This window comes from Strongylocentrotus purpuratus, unplaced genomic scaffold (genome assembly GCF_000002235.5).
Source record: "Strongylocentrotus purpuratus isolate Spur 01 unplaced genomic scaffold, Spur_5.0 spur5_scaffold_14, whole genome shotgun sequence".
NCBI lineage: Eukaryota > Metazoa > Echinodermata > Echinoidea > Camarodonta > Strongylocentrotidae > Strongylocentrotus > Strongylocentrotus purpuratus.
The window spans coordinates 30,444,250-30,457,551 of NW_022145599.1; positions in this window are offsets into that span (position 1 = coordinate 30,444,250).

Consider the following 13,302-nt stretch of genomic DNA (forward strand, 5'->3'; position numbering starts at 1 on the left):
AAAACACAAGTTTTCCTTCTAAAATATCAAGCATAGTGAATAAATACTACACACCAAAGGATTTTGCAGAAAATTGCGTAATTGCTGAGAAAAGAGCAAAATAAGCATCAATTTTGACCGCTTGTCGGGACGTCACCACGTGCGTGTTTTTCACATGCTACATGTACGTGGTAAGTCAATGGGTACATGTATATCACAATGCACGCCAGGGCTCGAATTTGGCGGTGGCCCGGGGCCAATGGCCACCTGAAATGGCGTCGGGCCACCTGAAATCACCGACTAGGTGGCCCGGGTGGCCACCAAAAAAATTAAATTAAATTAAAAAAATAAAATAATTTTTTTTTTTTTTTTAAATTTTTTTAATTTTTTTTAATTTATCGATGTACTGGGGCCCCAAGGGTTCTAGACGACCTTTTAAACGCATGTAACAATGTCTAGAACCCTCTCAAAAAATCTTGTCCCTAATCAAACTCGGCTGATTTTTTTTTTTTTTTTTAACCACAAATTTGCCGATTTTTAAATATATCCGGGCCACCTGAAATTCATTGTTGACGACTTCGATGTTGACGACAAGTACTGCCAATGCCACTGAAAATAGTGATGCCTATAATAGATCTCGCTTCCACTATACGCAGGCGAGACACAAGCAATTTTCAAGTCAAAGTTTAAAATATGAATTTTCAAGCAGGATCTTATTTCTCACCTACCCCCCCCCCCCAAAAAAAAAAGATTCCCTTATATCATCAGGGTCCTCTGTCCATGGACACTTTTGGGGACTAGGTAGCCCATTCTATCATCTATATTACATTACATTCTCCAAGGAAGATTTTTACCAAATTTTATGAATCCCTCAATCCCTTATCAGGCAGAGGCATAAATATAATGAAAAAAACAAAAACAATCATACCTCTCCCCGAGATTTCATAGATGTCTTCTTCATTTTTGTTTGTGCCACATTCTTGAAAACATCTAATAGTTTTCTCTTTCTTGAATCATCATCTGCCCTTTTAGTGCTTCCTAAAAAAAAAAGAAATACAGAAAAAGATAATTTATTGCTGGCCACCTCGACAAAAAGTTAAGGGCAAGCCCTGCACGCAATTCGCACCGGATCTGTGTGTATGTGTTGTGCCGAGACTGCTGGCGAGATAGCGGTTTACTTTTAATTTGACCAACTGTTCCGATGTTTTCTCAAATTTCATTTGAAATCATTAACGGAACATGATTATATTTTGTGAAGGTGTATTTTTATGTAAATGGAACAATATGAGGACATACACATGTAATTCCAAGTTACTATGGCTGCAACAACTCAATTTGGGCTTTAAATTCACGTTGAGTTTTCAAAAACTTTGACGGGAGAATTTAATAAAAATAGTTATCACTCTACGATATGCGCAAAAATACCAGTGTCACTGCAATTACTATGATGACTAAGGAGACCATGGGCTAAAATTAAATCAGATTATTGCCACTCCTGTGTGCATTTGTGGGCTATGTTTGAACTGATCTACAAAAACTATACATCGTAAAGGAGCCATTTTATTTATATAATGACCTGTTATTTTCATGTGGACAATGATCTCTGTGACCTTTGGCCATTGACCATGTGACCTTGAAATCTAATCCAAATGTTGATCACCTATCTCATACATGTATGCATACATGAGCCAGGTTAGTTCTTAAGCTATCATGAGAACAAGCCCTTTTCATATCGCAATAACCTCTGTGGACTTTATTCTTGAACTTACGTCTCCAAAATCTAATTAGAGCATCCCCACTTTATCACGTGTACAAGTTTGAAGTTGATCTGTCAAATGCTTCATAAGTTTCAGATCATACAATGACCTCTGTGAACTTTTGACTTCATGACCTCAAATCAACCCGATCATCAACACTCCCATATGCATACATGTACATAAGCCAGGTTTGATATTGACTTGCCAAATGGTTCCCTTGTTATGAGAATAACCCATTTTCATTTATACAATGACCTCTGAACTTTGACCTCATGACCCCTAAATCTAATCAGATAATTGCCTCTCCCATAAGAATAAATGAGCCAAGTTTGAAGTTGATTCGCCAAATAGTTACGAGAACAAATATATATAAAATGGCTTCTGTGACCATTGACCTTGAGACCACCGAACCTAATCGGATCATCGTCCCTCGATCCCACATGCATACATGAGCCACATTTAAAGGTGATCCACCAAATGGTATCGCAAGATTGAAAACAGGATAGACATGCAGACGGATCAATGTACGGAAAACCCGAAAACATAATGCCTTCAGCATGCACTGTGATCTTCAGTGGGCGGAGGCATATGAAATCAATTCTTTTGGTTGTAGGAAAATTGCACCAACAAGTTGCATTATCAGGCAGAAATGAAAAGGCTGTGTAACAAGACTTTTTCAAATCAGAGGAGCTTGCTACAAATGTAAAGTGTCTGGGCTACACTGTATGTGGTTGCCATGCTGAAATCCACCATCCATGTGTTAATTACACAAATAACTTGCAAGGTTTCTATGATGCCTTGTCAAACAGACACATCAAGGACAAATTATGGGTGTGTTTACATTATAATGAAAATATAATTTCACGACTTTTGGGAAAGGAGTACAGTTTTCACAATTTAATAATAACAAGGCAATTAAGTAGCCATCATGTGTCTTGTAATTTGACCGCATTTGACCTTTGACCGCAACAGCATTGAGGTCCCTGTAAGCCATTTACCATCCGAGTTAGGGTTACAAATGGGGGGGTCATCCCACGAGACCGACGGCCCATAAGATAGACTCTAGACAAAGAAGGCCTATAAGACAGACGCTAGCAAATAAAGGCCTATTAGATAGACACTAGATCAAAGAGGTCCACGAGACCGACAATACACAAAGTTGACCCACAAGACCGAAATTAGGCAAACTAGGCCCGTGAGACCGACAGTACACTAAAACAGCCCACTAGACCGACAGTACAGAAATTGAGCTCACAAGGCAGACGCTATCCAAAACAAGCCCACGAGGACGACAGGATAAACAGCGCCAGCTTGTGGCCATATATAGGAAAGTATTTGTACGGGGTGTCTCAAAATTGTCAGGGATTTACGTATCGCGTGGATGAAACACGCGCATATCCAGGGGTATCTTGGGGGCACGAGGCCATGCCCCCCCCCCCCCCCCCATCGGGTAGGCAAAAGGGGCGTCTGAAAGGTAATATAAAGGGGAGAAAAGAGGGAGGAAGGGAAAGAAAGGGGATGACAAAGGGAAGAAAAAAAGGTGGGGGAGGGCAAAAGAGAGATAAAGAACTTAAAGAACTTAGGAGGCAGGCCCGTAACCGGGGGGTTTCGGGGGTTCGAAAGAATCTCCCCCCCCCCTCCCCGCCGTGAGCAGGGTCTGCTCGACAAAGAAAAAATCTTAAAATACTTTGGTTTTGGGCGCTACGCGCTCGAAACTTTTATTTATAAGAAGAGGGAGAAAAGAGGGAGGAAGGAAACATATGACTAGGGAGTGTAAAAAAAAAGATGGGGAAGGGCAACAGAGAGATAAAGAACTTAAAGAACTAAGGAGGCAGGTACGTAACCGGGGGGGGGGGGGGGGGGGGGGGGGAATCGAGGGGTCGAACGACCCCCCCCCCCCCCCCATTCCCTCCATTCCCCCCCTAGTTACGGGCCTGATCATGTTTTTTTTTCTTCTTCTTCTCCTTTTTTGTTTTTTTTGTTTTTGTTTTTTGGTTTATTTTATTTCTTCTTCTTCTTCTTTTCTTCCTCTTTTTTTATTTTACTTTACTATTTTTTTTGCAGCCCACAACCCCCCCCCCCCCCGTAGATCCGCTATGGGGGGGGGGGGGGCAGTCCCCTGAATATCACTCTTAGTCTTTCGAATCTATTGTCTCCTTCACAAAGGCGCTACCTAACAATTTTGAGACACCCTGTACAAATACTTTTCTATATATGGTCACAAGCTGGCGCTGTTTATCCTGTCGTCCTCGTGGGTTTGTTTTGGATAACGACTGCCTTATAAGCTCACTTTCTGTACTGTCGGTCTCGTGGGCTGTTTTGGTCTACCGTCGGTGTCATTGACCTAAATTGCGTATTTTCTGTCTCGTGGGTCATATTTTTGTGATGTTGGTCTCGTGGACCTTTATTAGCTATTGTCTATCTAGTGGGCTGTCGGTCTTGTGGGCCTATTTCATTTAAAGTCGATCTCGTTGGCCTATTTTACTTATTGTCGGTCTCGTGGGCCGTCGGACTCGTGGGTGTCGGTCTCGTGGGTTGTACCCACAAATGGGCTAATGGTTCGGAAGTTATCATTAACCCCCTACTTAGAAACTTGCAGGTAAATGTTAATATCTGACCTTGTTTGACCTTTTACCTATATACGTGACCTTTGACCCCTAAATAATATTTAGGTCACTGTATGGCATCTACCATCCAAGTTAAACAAAGGTTCAAAATTACAAACCCCAGCAGAAAATGTAAAAATTTGAACTCGAATCCCCTAGTCTCGCCTACACCTTTGATGGGCGAGACCAAAGAGAGATTTTTACCCACTACCAAACAAGCCTCTAATCTGGCTATAGCCAAGTCAATAGCAAAAGACAAGTAAATTCAATTGTTTTGGGAACTGTGATTGGCACCTCCCAGTTTTCCTACATTGGCTAAAGTTTTACATTCAAATTATCATTGGCATCCTTCAACAAAATCTGGCTACTACTGATCATGCTGAATTTAATCTTCTCACCATCATCCACTAACATCTTTATTTGTACACTGGTCTCTAGCCTGAACGACTCCGTTACATCGACCCATATATTCCACGACTGAGAGAAATACTGCAGCCTGACTTGTGAACCAAAAGGCTGATCTGCAAAAATCTGAGGAGCAAGATTAAGTCAGTTGTCACAATATTATGGCAAGAAATAACTAGATGGATTCTCAACTGCGCACAGTAAGAATCAATACTCAAGTTCAACCTTTGCCAGATCTGATATTATACATATAGTGCATGCTAGGGTGTTGAATATACCGTAATATGTGCATCATACGGCCTTGGTGACATATAATTGCACGAGGGATAATTTAGTATTTGGAGTTCATATAGTCCAGTAATGGTGCATCAATAGAACATGTAATATCTGTTATAGTAAATAGACCCCTAGATCTAAGGCCTAACCCGAGGCCTGCTGCAGTTTCTTCGCCTTTATTTATTTTGCTAAGCCATTATGACGTAGATCGTTCCTGCGCGTTTTCTGGTATTAATTTTTATGCGTATTTTTCTGGCGCGTATCCATTGTCTTAGCCTTAATTAATTGTGCTAATCGATTGTGACGTATATTGTTGTTGCGCATAAAAGTTGCTTTTACGCGCTAGCGGAATCAGGCAAGATTCATCCCCATTCAGTTTAACACGGGATTCCCCATGCATGAATCAAAGAAATGTTTAACGATCGTGTGACATACCGTAATTCTTTAATGGCACGTGATACTAATCCAACCAATCACAGCGTGTATTTTACTTACACTATTTACTATTATATAGATATTGCATGGTCTATCATGCACTATACTAGATTATGGCACGACAAACTACTAAATTATCCCAAGGGCAGGTTTGTTTCACCGAGGCCAAAGGCCGAGGTGAAATAGACCTGCACGAGGGATAATTTAGTAGTTGGAGTTCACATAGTCCAGTAATGGTGCATAGATAGAACATGCAATATCTATTATAGTAAATTGACCCCTAGATCTAGGGCCTAGCCCTAGGAATAATGAATTGTCTTCAACTTTATTTATTGTGCTAAGCCATTATGACGTATATTGTTACTGCGCGTACCCATTGTTATAAGCTTGTGTGCGTACCCTTTTAGTATAACGCGCAAGCAGAATCGGACAAGAGTGACTCGTCCCCATTCATTTGAACACGGGATTCCCCGTGCATGAATCAAAGAAATGTTTCACGATCGTGAAACATACCGTAATTCTTTAATGCCACGTGATACTAATCCAACCAATCACAGCGCGTATTTTACTTACACTATTTACTATAACCATATCTGGTGTAGGTATATTTATATGTAAATGGAACAATATAAGGACATATATCTAACCGATTCTTTCCAATTTACTTTTGGCTTCAACAACTCAAGTTGAGCTTTAAGCTTCTGTGGTTTCTGGGGTGTGGCTGGGGGGGGGGGGGGGCTAAGTTAAATCCGTCTTTTGATGAGTTTGTAAATCATCTTTTGTACTGTATTACTCTCGTATGCGTACATGTTCACCCTTTCTGGATTGATGTTGTAATTGTTTTCTTAATATCGTGTTTATATTGTTACTGTATAGGCCTTTTGGTATAGTTTTAGGTCAATAACATGTTGAAAAGCCTTTGGAAGCTAAATTTCTATGTATTTTGTGCATGGACCAATAAAGACTTCTTGTATCTTGTATGATCTGGGTGAGGCTATTTTGTGCTCATCGTACGACGGATCATCGGTAGCGCGCCTCGTCTCAAGTCAAGGCTAGACCTCTATAGCTCTAACTTTTTTATAGGGGTCTATGGCTAATGTAAACTGACATGAATTGACCAGGATAGTGAAATAATAACAGTTAGATCGAGATCTAGAGTCCTGTCCTGAGCTCCGTTTCATAACACTTGTTATCAATAGAGTACCGAAGTGATGACGTCACAAAATATTTTTTTTTGGATTTCATTGTTTTTTCTTTCATATCTCTGAGGAGCATGATGAAAAACATTCACAGCCCAAATTTGGTACGAATCAGTTCAACGGGCCGCCGGGGCCCGAGTCCGAGATATGACCACATGAATTATACCTAGAATAGAGTCTAGTCCCATTGAAGTCAATGTGTTATTGGCCTGGTTCTAAAAGTTTAGAACCAGGCCAATACATTGACTTCAACAAGTATTCATGAATAATGTGGTCATATCTCGGGCTCCGTTGACCCGATTCCTACCAAATTTTGGCTGTGGATGTTTTTCATCATGCTCCTCCGAGATATGAAAGAAAAAACAGTGAAATGCAAAATTTGTTTTTTGATGACGTCACAATTCGGTACTCTAGACTAGTCTAGATCTAAGTTAGATTCTCTAGATCTAGCCTCTAACGTTAGATCTAGGCCCTATATCACTTTTATATCGACAATATCACTATCAGTAACAACTGATATTTCTGACAAATTTGCTCTCAGCCAATCAGATACAAGGATTCCAGTAGCTTATAACAGTTATTGCAACTTGTTATTGATAACAGGTTAAATATGGAACGGGACCCTGGATATGGCCTAAGTAACTTGTGGTAATCACGTCGAATAGGGGACCAGCCGGCAAACATACCCTACACTCCACCCTAAGTTAGAGATCTAGGCCTAACGTTAGATCTAGTCGGCGGCCTAACGCTAAAACCCTATCCCTTCTCGTGTTATTTTTGCCGGTCCCCTATTCGACGTGATTGCCTAACTTGTTATAGTCTACCTAGATCTAGACCTAGTTAGGCCTATACAGTATACTTACTTGTTGTGAAAGTTCGATTAAATCGGCTCTATTTGCCCCCCGCACTGCCTCCACCTCTCGAGCTCTGTCCGGTCCCATCCTAAAGAGAATCTTCACATTATGCTGCTTCTTCTCCTCGCCGTTCTCATCACTGCTAGTACTGTCTCCGTTGTTCTTGTTCTCGTCTGTTTGGTCTGCCATGATCGTTAACTTGTAGTAGGCCTATAGATCTAGATCTATATACATGTAGACTACCTATATCTCTAGACCATGTACGTACAGTACCTACAGATGAGATCGAGCGCGCGTGCGCAAGTCTAGATCTCGGCCGGCCATGGCCATATGCGCAAGTCGCCTTCTCGCCTTCTCTTCTTAAACAAAGCGCCTTGGTAAGTTTGTACAAGTCGCTTTCTCGCCTTCTCGCCTTAAACAAGGCGCCTTGGCGAGTTTGTACAAGTCGCCTTCTCGTCTTAAACAAGGCGCTTTGGCGAGTTTGTACACGGTCGCCTTCTCGCCATCTCGTCTTAAACAAGGCGCCTTGGCGAGTTTCACAAGTCGGTTTCTCGCCTTCTCGACTTAAACAAGGCGCCTTGGCGAGTTTGTACAAGTCGCCTTCTCGCCTTCTCGTCTTAAACAAGGCGCCTTGGCGAATTTGTACAAGTCGCCTTCTCGCCTTCTCGTCTTAAACAAGGCGTTTTGGCGAGTTTGTACAAGTCGCCTTCTCGCCTTCTCGTCTTAAACAAGGCGCCTTGGCGAATTTGTACAAGTCGCCTTCTCGCCTTCTCGTCTTAAACAAGGCGTTTTGGCGAGTTTGTACAAGTCGCCTTCTCGCCTTCTCGTCTTAAACAAGGCGCCTTGGCGAGTTTGTACAAGTCGCCTAGACGCCTTCTCATCAAAGACAAAGCGCCTAGGCGAGTTTGTACAAGTCGCCTTATTACCTTCTCGTCTAAGACAAGGCGTCTTGGCGAGTTTGTACAAGTCGCCTATAGACGCCTTCTCATCAAAGACAAAGCACCTAGGCGAGTTTGTACAAGTCGCCTTCTCGCCTTCTCGTCTAAAACAAGGCGCCTTGGCGAGTTTGCACAAGTCGCCTAGACGCCTTTTCATCAAAGACAAAGCGCCTAGGCGAGTTTGTACAAGTCACCTTCTCGCCTTCTCTTATCAGACAAAGCGCCTAGGCGAGTTTGTACAAGTCGCCTTCTCGTCTTCTCGTCTTAAACAAGGCGTCTTGGCGAGTTTGTACAAGTCGCCTTCTCGCCTTCTCGTCTTAGACAAGGCGCTTAGGCGAGTTTGTACAAGTCGCCTTCTCGTCTTAAACAAGGCGCCTTGGCGAGTTTGTACAAGGCGCCTTGGCGAGTTGAACAACTAGCCTTCGCGCTGCACGTTTAAGCTTCCGTACATTATCCATATCTTCTGAAACTGACATGATAGAAACTTCATCATCTTCTCGTTCATGCACTTCCCCTGCTCTATCAAACTGCAAGGTGAAGAAACATCAAAATGAAAATTATGAAAAGGGTTTCAATATAAAAATTGTGAATTGGTCATTTATATACCTACCGTGTCACTTGCCGTTGTCTTGCCACGAACAATGTGTTGCTTCAGAAATCCCCACGTGTTCACTATCTCATCATCACGTGTCGTTCTGTTGGTTTGCCCAGATCCACTTTTTTTCTCCTTGTTCAATATCTTTCCTAGCCGAGTTCGCTTATTTTCGTACAACTTCTTACACTGGTCCCCTGCATTAAAAACAAGGAAAACAATAAATAGGCTATTTGTGTGGTGAAGTTTAACCCTAAAAATAAAAAATAAAAACATTTAATTTCTATAAAGGAAAATATCAACAATTATTTTCCCAGTAAATTACTTTCTTATTAACTAGTAATGCAGACAACAAAAAACAAAAGGAGGATTTTTAAAACATGGGTATGGAACTTAACTAACCAACCATCAAAATTGAGAACTTACCAGTGGCAGGTGGATCCAATAATTTACCGCCATTCGCCCACATCCTTCCCTTCGTAGCAACATTCATGTAATCTTTCTGGTCTTATCATATAGTGCTGAATTTTCCTTCACAAAATCGGCTATTAATTGAACAGCGTCTTCGGTCCACTTGTACTCTGGGACATCCCTTTTAGATGTACGTGCTCTTTTTGTTAGCTTAGTTTTCTCTTCATGCTCTGTGTTCTCTGTCCCATCATTATCTGGTGAGGAGGATGAAGCCATGATTTTGCTGCTGGCTCAAACAAGAATATTTTGACAAAACGCATCACGTGACTGATATACGCGATCCTTGCGTGAAAGTGCGCGAAGGATGCGCAACCACTGCGCAAATTATGCGGGACCATGTCGTGAACTAGTCGTAAAGTGCGTGCCACATTCCCGGGGGTGGGGTACCCACTGTTTTTACGCCACGCACTGGCACGCATTGGCACGACTTGTTTGCGCATAGTTTGCGCACAGTTCACGCACTGCTGCAATGCGGGAAGTGCGTGGCAAAATTTTCAACATGTTGAAAAAAAATTTCGCTCTTCACGCATTGCCGCGCATTGCCGCGCATCGTCCCGCCCCTTCCCGCAAGTGTCCACGCATTGGCACGCATGATGCAATTTCAGTGCGTGAACTATGCGGGAACCGAAAATCGTTAAAGTGTCAACTAGGCATTAGTCACATAAATCAGTTTGCGCACGAGAGAAAACATGAATCAACTCCTTGATCACACGCTCCAAGAGGAGAGAAAATGGGGCCATTGTTCCAAGACTCTTGCGCAATTTACCAAAGGTCAAACGTTCAGCTGGGGGGGGGGGGCAGTTACAGACAACATGCAGCAGTGTTATACACATCGCGTAGCACACACATCTCACTCTGATGCACAGTACTACGAAGGAGGTACACACACAAATGTGTGTATCAAAACAGCATGCTGCTAGTGCGCCCATCGCTCGCATGCATTCTGCTTTGACAGAGCTGATTTTGTTCATTCTCTGTGCTGTGGAATCGACACCAGTTCGTTCGGGCACTGTTCCTTCGTTCACTTTTGCAAAGTATCTCTTTGAATTTTGGTGCTGTGGAGTCGACTCTAGCGCCAAAGACTCGGTTCTTATCTTGGAACCAAGTCTCCTTTTCTCGGAACCGACGTGCTCGAGTAATCGACTCTCTAGAGATTGGAGTCGACTCCTCGGTTCTGGATTTCAGAATCGGTTAGAGTCGGGTACTCGGCTCTCGCTCCCAAGCCTAATACAAAGATAAATTTGCTGGCCTTCAAAGATTCACTCCCCCCCCCCCTGTAATTACTGTCTGATGCTTATAGCAATAAACGTCACAAATTTAATATCAATGGAATCTGTTTTTTTCCTTTCATATATATCATTTCTATTCGGTAAATCTATTAATGGAAGATTCATGGTGTTAACTTTCTCTTACCTGGACCAGTTGGACTTCAATGGTCTTGTTTCGTCTCAGATCCATTAGGGTGACAAGTCAGAATTTGGCGCAATGGCCAGGGGAGTCCGCCTGTCCGACGCCACCAAGGACCAACTTCTCCCCCTCTCCAATCTGGCCAATAATGACGCTCTGCTCTGCCTTTGCCACTCGGATTATTGCAGGCTGGAGATACTCCCACTGATGCTGCAGAAACGTCTGCACGCTAATGACCTTCAAGTTCATGTGCTGAAGACAGCGAAGAATCTTGGTTGGGCTACCTCCCCCAAATAGAAAGCCAGCAGAGAGCAGGAGGTTCCTGACCATCACCTTGCCGAATTTTGGTTGGCTGTACCAGTTTCTTACATGGCCGCAGCTGATGCATGTTGTCATGACCTCGAGTTGGGAGCCGTATGATTGCCACCATGACACCAAGGACTAACTTCTCCCTCTCTCCAATCTCAATTTGGTTTTCTTTCTCTAGACAATCGTCAGTAAATATTGAATCACAAAAAGATGGCAGACAACATGTTAAACAATTCAACTTCTCATCAGGGCATTCATGATATGTCCTACGGTACTCTGAAAAACTTATAGCTCGACAATCAGTGTGAAACCGTCTTTTACAATCAGAACACAGAAGGCCGTGTTGATTTCATTTGACTGGCTTATCACAGTTCCCACACGGGAACTTATATTTCAGACCGTCCACTATCTTTTTCGGATCATCCTTGATTTTGTCAGACTTTCACTTAATTCATTACCCTTCTTACAAATTGAAGATATTTCTCCCAGTCTTTCATGTCCACCTTGGATGAGCTGAAGGCTGGTTTCAGTCGTGACCTCTGATCGACTGCGTTGAAATCCAAAGATCTCTTCCACAAAGGTAGTGTTAGTTGTGGCATCGCGATCTTCTTTCTTGGTTTCTAGACGTTCGAGTCTTTCATCAGTGCTTTTCACAAACACCAATATTTCAAGAACGTGATTGCCTGGTTGTTCTTCAATGCCTTCTTCAAGCCTTTCTATTTCTTTATCGGCATTTTGTGCTGCAATTTCACGATCCAAGGCTGTTTTGAGACGAGCGGTAAATGTTGCCTTTACGCCGTTTTTGTCAAGACCTCTCTTTTGTACCTCGCTACAAAGTTTTTGACACAAAGATGTTGGATATCGTCTAAGGACACCATTATGACGTTATATTATCAAGACTAGTAAAAAAAGATGCTCTCTTCCAGGATGCAAGATATGAATCCTCGTTGGGAGATGGTATGACCCACTCTTGCTGATTTTATGGCGTACAGTTAAAATAGTCTGCGTAAATTAGGAGTTGCCTGGCAACCTGTTTTTTATGCGCCTAAATAACCAATTTCTCCATAATAACAGACATCATAGAATTACGTATGCTGACACCAGGTAGACCAGCCCCATGACTTTCGAGGATTCACATTTTGTCATCTGGACAGCTTCATCCACTGAATTTAGTACTTGGTGAATGCGCTTATTTTGCACGTTTCCAAAGGACCGAGATTGTTAGGAGAAGCGATACATCTTGGCAGACATCTTTTCCAACCCTTCTGTGATTTTTTCTTTCGCATCCATACCTACAAGTTGTTTGAAGAAAGAGAATCTTCTCATCAAAGAGATACGGCCATTCTTCAACAACATCCAGCAGTGCACAATCAGGTTTGTTCAACGAAATTCGTTGCGAGGCATAGGTCTTTGCCATTTTTGTTTCAACTTCTCTTCTATTGGCATGATGTTCTGATTTATGATATATGTATATCGTAGCTCTTCCCTTATTAGTCCGGTATTGCGATTCACTCAGTAAACGATAGGCCCAGCGATCGCCTAACAAGTCAATTAATTCAGTTTTTCCAGAAAAATCAACATTGTTTGAAATGACCTCATACACACCTTCTTGTTTACGCACATGGTTTTCTGTCTCTTTCTCTTCATGACTTCAGCTGTTGAAGTAGAGGGAATCTAAAGATAAGTGTAAGCAGTAATTTAATAAATGTATTTAAACTTACAAATCAAATTCCTCATCCTCTTTTTCAAATATTGATGCAATGTCACCAGCCTCCTGCTCAAACATTGCTTTTATTTGTCCCTTCAGCTTTGTGATCTTTTTCTTCATTATTTTTGCCTTGCCTTTTGAGGCCTTCAGTCTCTCGGCCAGGACATCCCCACACACCTTGATTAGTAGGCCTATACTACATGGTAAGTATAGTTATGGGCCGTATGAATAAAGAGTGGCAATTGCTTGAGGGAGCCTGTTACTTGAATCTGTATGCATATGAATTGATTGCAAGAAAAAGCTTTTGCTAGCAAGCTCAAGCATTTGTTAAAAATGTAGTCATTAATTAAATATTTTGCTTTTACC